Below are 10,752 nucleotides of genomic sequence, written 5' to 3'. Positions count from 1 at the left end.
CTGCAAGTAGAAAAAAAACTCTGCAGACACTTCTCACAGGATTGTCACTAGGGGAAAACGTGGTCGCCCCAGTTCCAATTCTTCTGACTCCAAAAATGTTGAGTGCATTAGATCTCCTCGTTAAGCAGAGAGAGGCTTGTGGGGTTCTAAAAGACAATTATTATGTGTTTGCAAGACCAGGAGCCATGTCACATTTTCGAGGGTTCAGACTGCCCTTCGTAATTTTGCCAAGGAATGTGGTGCAAGTGGCCAAGTTACTGACATCTACCAGGACTACGAAAGCATGCTGCAACCCTTTCACAGTGCTGAACAAGACAGACACCCGAGATGGACCAGCTGGCCAACTTTCTTGGACATGACATAAAGAATTCATCGTGCGTTCTTCTCGACATCGCTTCCTGAGAAGGACTTTGCAGCTTGCCAAGATCAGCAAAGTTCTAATGGCCCTTGAACAAGGAAGACTGGCTGAGTTTCATGGAAAGAACTTGGATGAGATTGGAATAGATCCAGGATGGTGTGTTATTATTATTTGACTTTTTTGTTTTCTGGTTTAGGCATCTATTCCTTTCTGTTTATTATATTAATGATAATCTGATTTTTGTATAACTTCCACAGAAATTGTTCTAGACTGTGATGAAGACAGGTGCACACAGGAGGGAAGCTGTTCATCTGGCTGAAGATGGTATGTTTTATCAGCAAGTTCCTGTCAAAATACTACAGTTAGCTTCTCTTCCAATAAATGTACTTTCTTACTTAATACCTTTCCTTACTTCAAAATAATGAATGGTATGCATAGTCAAACAGAATTATATCTCAGGGAATACCTCCATGACAATCTTTCTTTGGAAAGTGGACCTTTTTCTTGTCAAATATTTCAAACCTAATGCCTGCTCAGGTAAAGTAAACCTTATTGGATTTGTTGGGCAATTTGTTTTTTGTGATTGTACATTGGTCATCAGCAATATGGAAAAGTCAGAGCGAATAAGCATAAAAATACTCCATCAGTTTAATAAAATGGTGGTCTTGGAATGTTGAACCTCAATTTTACACTTTAAATGGTTTACTACTGGATTTTTTGTGCACTACTTGTAATTATAAATCATTAGTGCAACAAATGACACCCTCGATAACACATTGTCAGTATTCTATAGTACATGTAAAACTTTAGACTGTACCTTTCTACAAATGTTGAATTTTGATTGTATTTCATAGAACCAGCAGACGAGACACTTCCTCCCACTGAGAGAAATGAAATGCCACCACCACCCAAGAGATTCAAGCCCCTACCATCAGATGATAATGTAGCATCAGGGGTCACCTCTTCCTCCAAAGGTGAACTTTTCACACATTTTTCTTTGATATGATTATGTATGGTGTATGCTGAAAATGTACTGTCAGTGTATGAAATAATCTAGAAATGACCAAATGTTTTAACAGTATACCAGCCACATGCGAACACATAAAGAAATTTGACTTACCTTTGAATCACTCACACCTTACATCTGATTAGGGCTGCAACTAATGATGAGTCGATTCATTGTCTAAGCACGATATGTCATTTCAAGTGGAAGTGAATGCGCAATGCCACAGAAATCACTATTCGGGTGGAGCGCTTAACACTGACAGACATCCGCACTGCATCATACATATGTATGCACGATGCAGCGTGGACATCCACGCTGTATCATCCACTGTCGTAAACGCGGATGTGCGCACTGTATCATGCATGTATAATATATGCATATATTATTCATGCATGATACAGCGCAGGTGTTCGTCCGTGTTCAGTGCTCTGCCCGGACGGGGATTTCTGTTGAATTGCGCGCTTACTTCCACTTTTGATGATGTATCATGCTCAGACGATTCATTTCTAGTTGCAGTCCTATATGTGTTGGTAATTTTGTCAGAAAAAATTAGACATTTTGCTTTCCTTCTTAAATTCATCAGATGCCCTCCTTTATCAACAACTGTCAAGTTTTTTTTTAAACCTCGTCCTTAGATGGATTCACTAAATACTAGTTTGTTTCATTGCTCTCTTTCTGAAATGTTTCCTTCAATAACTTTGCTGCCTCCAGCGGCTCTAAATTATTGTGTTCTGTGTACACATAAATATTAAGATCACTGGTATTTGTTGATAAGGATACTTAATTGTTGCTAGAGTCTACTAGGTGCTTGAAATTGGACTAAAAAGTTCACAGTGGCTGGAGCACTATAGTATGTGGATAGATGCCAAGTAATAACATGTAGGAGCACTCATATTGACGAAACAAATTAATTTCAAGTAGCTTGAATATTAGTTTAAATAATTGATAAAACTGATAAAGCTTCATTTCCATATACCTTTTTTTACTCTTTTCTACTTCTGGTCACACACCTGTCCAAGTGAACTGCAGCTGCCTAACAGCATCTATCACGGGTTGCATGTGAGGTTTTGAAAGATGTCAATGAATTGTAGTGCCTATCAGTATACAGGTGTTTTAAAAAAAATTAAGCATAATGAAGCATTTGGCCAGTGCCCATCAGTACACAGTTGTTTAAAAAAATTAAGCAATTAGCCTGTGCTCACTTTAAGGAATCTATATCAGACAACCTCCAGGAAAAGACAGGTGACAAAATGTATATATTTTCTAATCGAAATATTTTGGATATATCAAGTCACGGTCAATCATTATATATACATTGATACAATAGATCAATGTAAAACCATAATGGGAAATTTGAGACAATTGTTTGTCAGCATTCATAATTGATTAATACCATTCTATAATGAGGAAGGGGTGGGGAGGTGTGAGCAAATTTCTTGATGTCACAGTGCTATGTACAACCAAATGAACAGATTTCATTTGCATTGTTTTATGGTTTTAGTGTTATACAGTTACAAATCTGTTTTTCTGACCTCTTGAAGGTAAATCTACTCGAACGAAGAAAACACCCTGGCAACAAACAGAGGTGCAAGCAGTGGAAAGACACATGAAACGATTCATTACCTCTTTTACTGTACCGACAAAGAGTGACTGCGAGAAATGTTTACATGCTGAACCAGAAGCGCTTCAGAAAAGAGACTGGAAGAACCTGAAATTTTACATCTATAACCGCATTACAGCCTACAAAAAGTCAGTGCAACATAAATAATGTAGTGATTAGAGTTTCCTGCTGAGCAGTTTTTGTTTACAGTTATGTCTCAGTCAAATACACTAGTCTACTGAACATGCTGAACATGTTTCTTGTCTTTTTCAGACATACTTGAACATTGTACACCGCACTTTATTTTCTCCTAAGTGACAATTATGGCCAAAATGGCCAGTTTTTTTTTTGTGAAAGTTGTATTTATGTTTATGTGAGGAATTCATTTTGTAAACCTCAGACAAAAGTGAGTTTGATTTTTTTGAGGTCCATTTCATTTATTTTTTTGAGTTTTTGAAGTTGAACACAAAGTTCAATTCTGCATTGCATTCCTGAAATGTGGGTTTAATGTCTTCAGATTCATCACTCAATAGTGGTGTATTTTAGTGGTAATATTAGGTGCCAGCTGATTGAGTAGTATTTAGCTGAAGCTGGGTGGTAAACTGGTTAAAAATATTAACTATATTTGGCTTTGTGAAAGTTAAAGAAGGAATATTTCTTAAGAACAGGGACTTGAACAACCAAAAATGTTACATCTGTAACCGCATTACAGCCTACAAAAAATCAATGCAACATAAATAATTTAGTGATTAGATTTTCCTGTTGGACAGTTTTTGTTTACAGTCATGTCTCAGCAAAATACACTAGTCTAGTGAACATGTTGAACATGTTTCTTGTCTTTTTCAGACATACTTGAACATTGTACACCGCACTTTATTTTCTCCTAAGTGACAATTATGGCCAAAATGACCAGACTTTTTTTGTGAAAGTCGTATTTATGTTTCATGTGAGGAATTCCTTTGGAAACCTCAGGTAAAAACGAGTTTGATTGTTTTGAAGTTCATTCAACTCATTTTTTGAGTTCGTGAAATTGAACACAATAAAGTTTAATTCTGCATTGCATTCCTGAAATGTGGATTTAATGGCTTCAGATTCATTACTTAGTAGTGGTGTATTTTAGTGGTAATATTAGGTGCCAGCTGATTGAGTAGTATTTATAGCTGATGCTGGGTGGTAAACTGGTTAAAAATATTAACTATATTTGACTGTGTGAAAGTTAAAGAAGGAATAGCTCTAAAAATGAAAAATTGAGGGGTTAAAAAGTGTTAATAAATACTAAGCTAAACTATTTTTAAAAAAAATTTAACTGTTACTGATGTACTAATACATGTCTTTGATTCTGCTTTGTTGTAGATTAACCATTTTTTAACAAATACAGTAATCTGAGGAATTGCATGACGTAGATGCATGTCATTATACAATATACATATTGTGGTTGCAAGGTCCCCACTAATCAAAGTGGACGTTGTGTGAATTATGCAAATAATATTCAAATGATGTCCCCATCAGCCATGTTTATCTGTTTTTTCTTAAGTCCCCATGTCACATGGAGAAAACACTGCTTCATCAATCCAGGTCCTTTAAGCTGTGTATAGGCTAACAAAGCTCTGGTTAGGATACTTGATTTTTTTCAGACTTCTAGGACCTTTGGAAAGGGTGGTCCCCACAGGTGATGATCAGAAAGTCGGTCCCCATCTCCGATGGAAACCCGTATGTGTGTGTGTGTGTGTGTGTGTGTGTGTGCGCGTGTGTGTGTGCGTGTGTGTGTGTGTGTGTGTGTGTGTGTGTGTGTGTGTGTGTGTGTGTGTGTGTGTGTGTGTGTGTGCACTCAGACAGGCAGTCAACCTGCAGAGAGTCCTTGGGGGAGGGGAGCCTGAGGGGAGCCCAGCCCTCAGCCCACCGCCTCAGGCTCACTGTGTTCAAGTCAAGGTCAGCTCAAGGGGAGCTGCTAATGTGGGAGACCTGAGCCCTGTTCAGCATCAGCCGCTCACAGGCAAACATGCATTATAGTGTGTAGCACAGAGACACAAAACATTCATGTACTCTGTCGGGTTTTTTTTAGGTATTTTTGCACAGAATTAGTAGAAAAGCATTCGCAACACAAGAAGTAAAAGAGAAATTATACTTTTCTGAATCTGTTCACTTAAATCACAAAATATATCCAGCCATGTCAAGGGTTTTTGTTTTAAATCAACCTTTTAACTTTGTTAATGTGTCCAGATGTTGTTTTGATATTCTAGAAGACATATCATGGCTGATCATTTCAACCTTGAAACAAATGACAGTCTCAAAAACACAGATTCAGACTTTCAGGGTTGTGTATGTAAACATAAAAAAATAGTCCTGTTAATATGCTGAGATGCTTTCTTATTAATTAGTCATAAATTAATTCATAATTAATTTCACCAATTTGTTGTCTTTTAGGGTGTGGTTTCCTGGATTTTTTGCGTATGCAGGGTGGAGATTTCTGTATCATTATTCTACTTTAGAACCACTTTCTGGCTCAAACATGTGAGACGGAATTAGTTGTGGGTGAGCTGGTGTACTTGAGCTGCAATGATTGGGGAGGGGTGGGTGTAGATCGAGGCAAGGGCTTCATAGATCTGCATATTTTTGAAGAAGAAATGATGAAAAGTAGGAAGGGATTATTTACGTGTAAAAACACTCAAAAAAACTTCTAAATATGTAATTTCAATACACAAAGATGAGTTTTTAGGGGCTAAATAAACAACTGGAGAAGGACTTTAAGTAAACCTTAAGGAAATAAGCTTTTCAGCTTTCTAATGGAGAAAAACGGATTAACACCACTCTAATGTGTGTCCAACATTAGGATACAGTCAGCAGCTGTTTAGCTTCGCTTGAGACTGGAAACAGATGGAAACAGCCAGACTGGCTCTATCTAGTGCTAAAAGTCACCAAATAGTACACTGGATATTGTTTGGGTTCCTTCCAAAAACTGAACTGGTAAACATTAACAATTTGTAAGACTATTTCTTGACCAGACCAACTGGTCTGGTCAAGAAATAGGCAACAAGCAGAGACACCAGGAAGTTATTGCTCACTTCTTGGCACATGCCCTTACATTAAAATGGTAATTAATGTTTTTACACTTAGTTTTTTGTATGGTTTAAGCAAATATGATGCATTAAGAAGAGCTTTAGAGGGGCTGGGGTAGATTTTGTAATAGAGTCAGGCAGGCAGTTTTCAGGTTTTCTAGCAAATAAATATGAGCTCCACACCAGAAAATTTTATTTTCTTTACTGCCCTTCAGTTTAATTCCTGCAGTAGCATATTCTCTAATAGACTGTATATGTTAAGATACTTTTTTTTAATTATTTAGTCATCAATGACTTCATATTTGTGTCATTTCACGCAATTGTTGTGTTTTATGGTGTTACCTCTTGGGTTATTGTACATTTATATGAATCACAATTTTAGTGTAGTGTTTCTTTTGTTGGTGACTGAATAAACACAAGGGACAATAATAGAAATAAAATCAGGATTCCATCGTTCAATCCCGATATACTGTGACTTTATTTATATTATCCACTGTTGCCAAATAAAATTAAAGCACGACTTTTGGGGCTGCATAAATCTCAGAAACAGAAACCTCACTTCCCATAAAATCAGAACTTAATGGTTAGGGTTTTACTGGCAGTAAGTGAGATAATATGTTTTTATTTGCTTTAGGTGAACTGACCCTTTAACTCAATTATGGAGAAAACATAAAGATATGAAATAGGTCAAATATGAGCCTAAGTGGATTTGATCCTCCCTCCCTCCCGGCGTCATTTAGTGTCTTAGAACAATATATGTTTGTGTGTTATGTGACCTCCATTTTCTCATCCTGACCCGGCTGAGCGTGCAGAGGTCAGGGAGCCCCTCCACTTGGTTAAACGTTTTAATGTTGTACCTGACATCATTGTGTTCACAGACCGGCGTCTTCCCTCTGATGGCGGGGACAGTGATGGAGGGTCCGGCACGCTGAGGTTACAAAGAAAAAAAAATTCCACAAAATGAAACCGAGACAATGGTTTGACCCAGAAGACGGGGGAGAAAAAGAGCCGGAGCGAGAGCTGGTGGCAGAAGAGATCCCTCTGGTTAATGGGGCTTTATGATTTACAGCAGATGTTGGCCAACTCCTTTTCAATCTAGAAACAATACGTGTGACATGGGGCTCATTTCTAGATGGGAACGAATCGATGATACACAAAGCTGTGGGTTTTTATGACAGATGCAGGTCATCCGAGCCGATCCATGGCAAAAGTGTGGTGGCAAGCTGAGATAGATGAAGCCACAGTTTGAGTCTCTCATGTATTACCTTTACAGTGAAGTCACACAGCTAAGTACAGGGACTTACTTCAGTGAAACGTCAAACCCTCTTTCTTTCTTTTTGAGAAAAACTTGAAAAGATTTGAAAGAAACAGAGCAAAGCATCATATTTTCTGAAATTTATACCCACTGATCTCTGAAAATCCCAGAACGTCGTTTAGAAAAACTTTTTTTCCCGAGAGTATTTCGAGAATTTTTAAAGACTCTTCAAACAACTGGATGAAAAAATGATTTTTAACTCTCAAGCAATGACTAAAATGACTGTGTCCTTTACTTGTGTCCTTGAAAACAAGCAAAATACTTACTTTGAATGAAAATGCAAAATATTGGAACATAGTCAATGTATAGTGCTGTGAAAAAGCCTTTAAACCCCCAATTTCTTCTACGGTGCCAGATTTTCAAACTAAATTTAAAGGCCTCCTTAGTAAATACAAAATTTAAGCTGTAATTGACCACTTAAACAAAAATGTTATGACTTGACTAATGTATGATATAATGTACAAGTACACTAAGTTCACAGACTTATAATCCAACTTTGCCCTTTAGTTTTTTCCTGCCAGAGAGAAGCAAGAAGATGCAGAAATCAACTTGCCCTGAAGCGGAATAGCATCCCAGCATTATACTGCCGCCTCCATTGTAGCACATATATCACGTAGGTCCATACAAATGTCTTCCAGACACTTTAACTTTCCACTCATCAGTTCATTGAAAATTCTCTTTGAGGGTCATCTAAGGTGTTTTGTGGCATAAACTCAGACGAGGCTCAGTATTAATCTGGGTCAGCAGGGGTTTTCACCTCCCCATTCTCCCACAGATGTCATTTTTTGTCTGTTTCACCAAGTTCAGTCATGAACACTGGCCTTCAATGAGGTGACAGAGGTCTACAATGTTTTCCTTGGATCTTTTGAGACTTCCTCGAGGCATCATTGTGCTCTTGGAGGAATTTTCAAAGATTGGACACTTCTGAAAAGGTTCACTATTGTTTCAGTTTTCTGCATTTGTGGATAACTTCTCTGACTGTGGATCTGCATCACTGGCTCCTCAAAATGTAACCATCTTATATGACGAGAATGCTTTTTCAATTACGTTTTGAGCCAAACATATAGTTTTGTTGTTGAGTTACAGACGTATTTCAAATAGAAATATCTTTGACATTTTTTTTTTTTTTTTGCTTTACTGTTGCTCCTTTGAAATCAAACCATGTGGTTGTGGAGCTTCAACTTAACCATGCATCTGGCAAGTTCTTAAACTCAGACTGCAACAAAATTGTGACATTTTTCTAAATCTATAAATAAAGTTCTGGTACATAAACTGAAGTAAACAGCTAGTGCAAACAAATCTAAAGCCTATGAAAAATCCCCCAATAATAACCCTGATGTCCTGGGTTTCCTGCTTCATCCCAATCTTACCTTTCGGGACGGACAAAAGTTTCTTTCAAAAGGAAAGCCATTTTTTGGGAGACATTTTTGGCACCTTAGAAAAAGCTTTCTAACCCTTCCTAACATTATGTATTTCAGTCATCTCTTCTAGAATTTATTTAGCATACTGTGTTATTGGTGAGACCTTTCATTTAAGCCTTGATTTGATTGAACAGGGCTGCTAGCAATCAGACTGCTGGGTGTTTCCAGTCCAGCTGCAACCAGCAATCAGTGGAGTTTGGTAGTTTTTGGAATTTTTTCACTTTTTCTCTCCAGTTGGTATTAGATAACCTTTTTGCTGATATACATACAATTATCATTTCAAACTTGTATTATTGTGTTTGCTCAGGTTGCTTTTGTTTGATGTCAATGTTTGTTTGAAGATCTAGTAGGAGATGTACAGAAAAACAAAAAGAAATCAAGAGGAGGTTGAAAACTTTTCCTTTAAAACTGCCATTTTAGTTGACTTTGTTTTTGATATTACAGCAGATGGAGTACTTTGCATTGAAATAGTTACAGGTAATACAGCTTGAATAGTGTCAGGTGTTGCTTAACAGCTTTTGAAATTTTTCAAAGCAGGTATTTTTAAGAAAATAAAATGGTTAGCAGTCAACAGGAGCAGCACAATGCACAAATGCTGAGTATATTGGCATTACTTCCTGTCCTAAAAAGTATAACGTTTGTTGCAGCAGCTGACAAATGATTGCTTTTAGTGGCAATTCTTGGCCTTTTCTAAATGTGGAGTCTACTTCAGTCAGAAGGCTCTTGGTGGAGTCCCATTTGCAGATTGCATCAGATTAAATGGTGCCTCACCACCTTCTACTTTTCATCCTTTTTCTTGATTTATTCGCAAAACGTTATGGGCAGCTCTTGATACCAACATTAAGTGCAGCGGTAAAAAAATCAGAGTTTGAAGGGAAACGTGGATGGCTAACTATCCCATGACGGAATAAATTTGTGACTTTAGATGCCACTATCTCTCATGCAAATGTGCAATCAGGAGGGGGAGTGTTTCGACTTCAAGTTCAAAAGGGGGAGGAAAAAAAGTGAAAGAACAAAAGCGTCCTGTGGTGTATTTGATGAAATCTGCCTCTTGTATTCAAAAGAAAGTTTGTTTTTTAATGTTAGGAATCATCAGCATGACTCATATGATGAAAGATGATTTATTCACTGCCTTGATTTTATACTCTGTTGAAAAAAAACAAAGATGTGCCACACAAAGGCAGACTGAGGAAATAATCAGGGCTCATTAGAGTCCACGATGTTATAGGAGAGGAGGAAATGGAAGCCTTAAATCAAGAGCAGAAATTAAAAACAGTGGGGTGTTCTGTTGATGGTGAACCTCTACAATAATTTGAGAAACGCTGTGACATCAATCCTGCAGGGCAGCTAAGTCTTGGCACCAAAATTTTCGATTTTAGAGGAGCACAGGTCTCAGAAAATCACCAGCGAACAGAGAAAGAAAGAAATAAATCAGGAGCAGCATGTCATCCGCTATTGTTCAGGTGACAATAGCAGCCGAAGCCAACAGGAGACTGACCATTCAGCGATGTACATACACATACACTAGACCGGCTTGACTATATGAGGGTTTTTTTTCTCTGCTCCCCCTTAAAGCCCTATTGAGACAACCAGGAAGTGTGTGCTCTCATTTTATTTGCTGTGAGCCACTTGAGAGTCTCCAGTATGACCTGTAAACAGGTTTCTCTGCATCCAGCAGTGCGCCAGTGTCGCCTGTCTGCAACAGTACAGAGCCAAGCGTGGCCCATGTCACGCTCCGATAGCTCAATTTAAATGGAAATTGGATGAACTGCTTGGAAGTGATCCAGCCATCCAGAACAATTAACCCATATTACTGGCAGGCCTTGAAGGAGTAATTTGACTTTGAATGGGAACGGGGAGGACAGGCTGTGGTTTTTAATACTACTGGAAACAAAATAACCCGCAGAAAAGATGGTATTTGCTGCTTTCGGCAACAAATGCAGTGTTTAATATCCAACATTAATCCTCTTTGTACATTAAAAATGATAGTAATACA

General features: G+C 37.9%; 1 long non-coding RNA gene across 1 annotated transcript; it reads left to right on the top strand.

The window, feature by feature from the left end:
* Nucleotides 1–1,193: 1,193 nt before the first annotated feature.
* LOC129349265 (uncharacterized) lies at nt 1,194–4,026 on the top strand. Its single transcript, XR_008602200.1, has 2 exons — nt 1,194–1,332; nt 2,906–4,026. It is a non-coding gene; the product is annotated as an uncharacterized LOC129349265 (long non-coding RNA).
* The last annotated feature ends 6,726 nt before the right edge of the window (nt 4,027–10,752 follow it).

The sequence above is a fragment of the Amphiprion ocellaris genome, chromosome 7, assembly GCF_022539595.1.
Source record: "Amphiprion ocellaris isolate individual 3 ecotype Okinawa chromosome 7, ASM2253959v1, whole genome shotgun sequence".
In the NCBI taxonomy this organism is placed as follows: domain Eukaryota; kingdom Metazoa; phylum Chordata; class Actinopteri; family Pomacentridae; genus Amphiprion; species Amphiprion ocellaris.
Note: the sequence above shows the minus strand (reverse complement) of the source record. Positions and strands in the feature narration are given on the sequence as shown.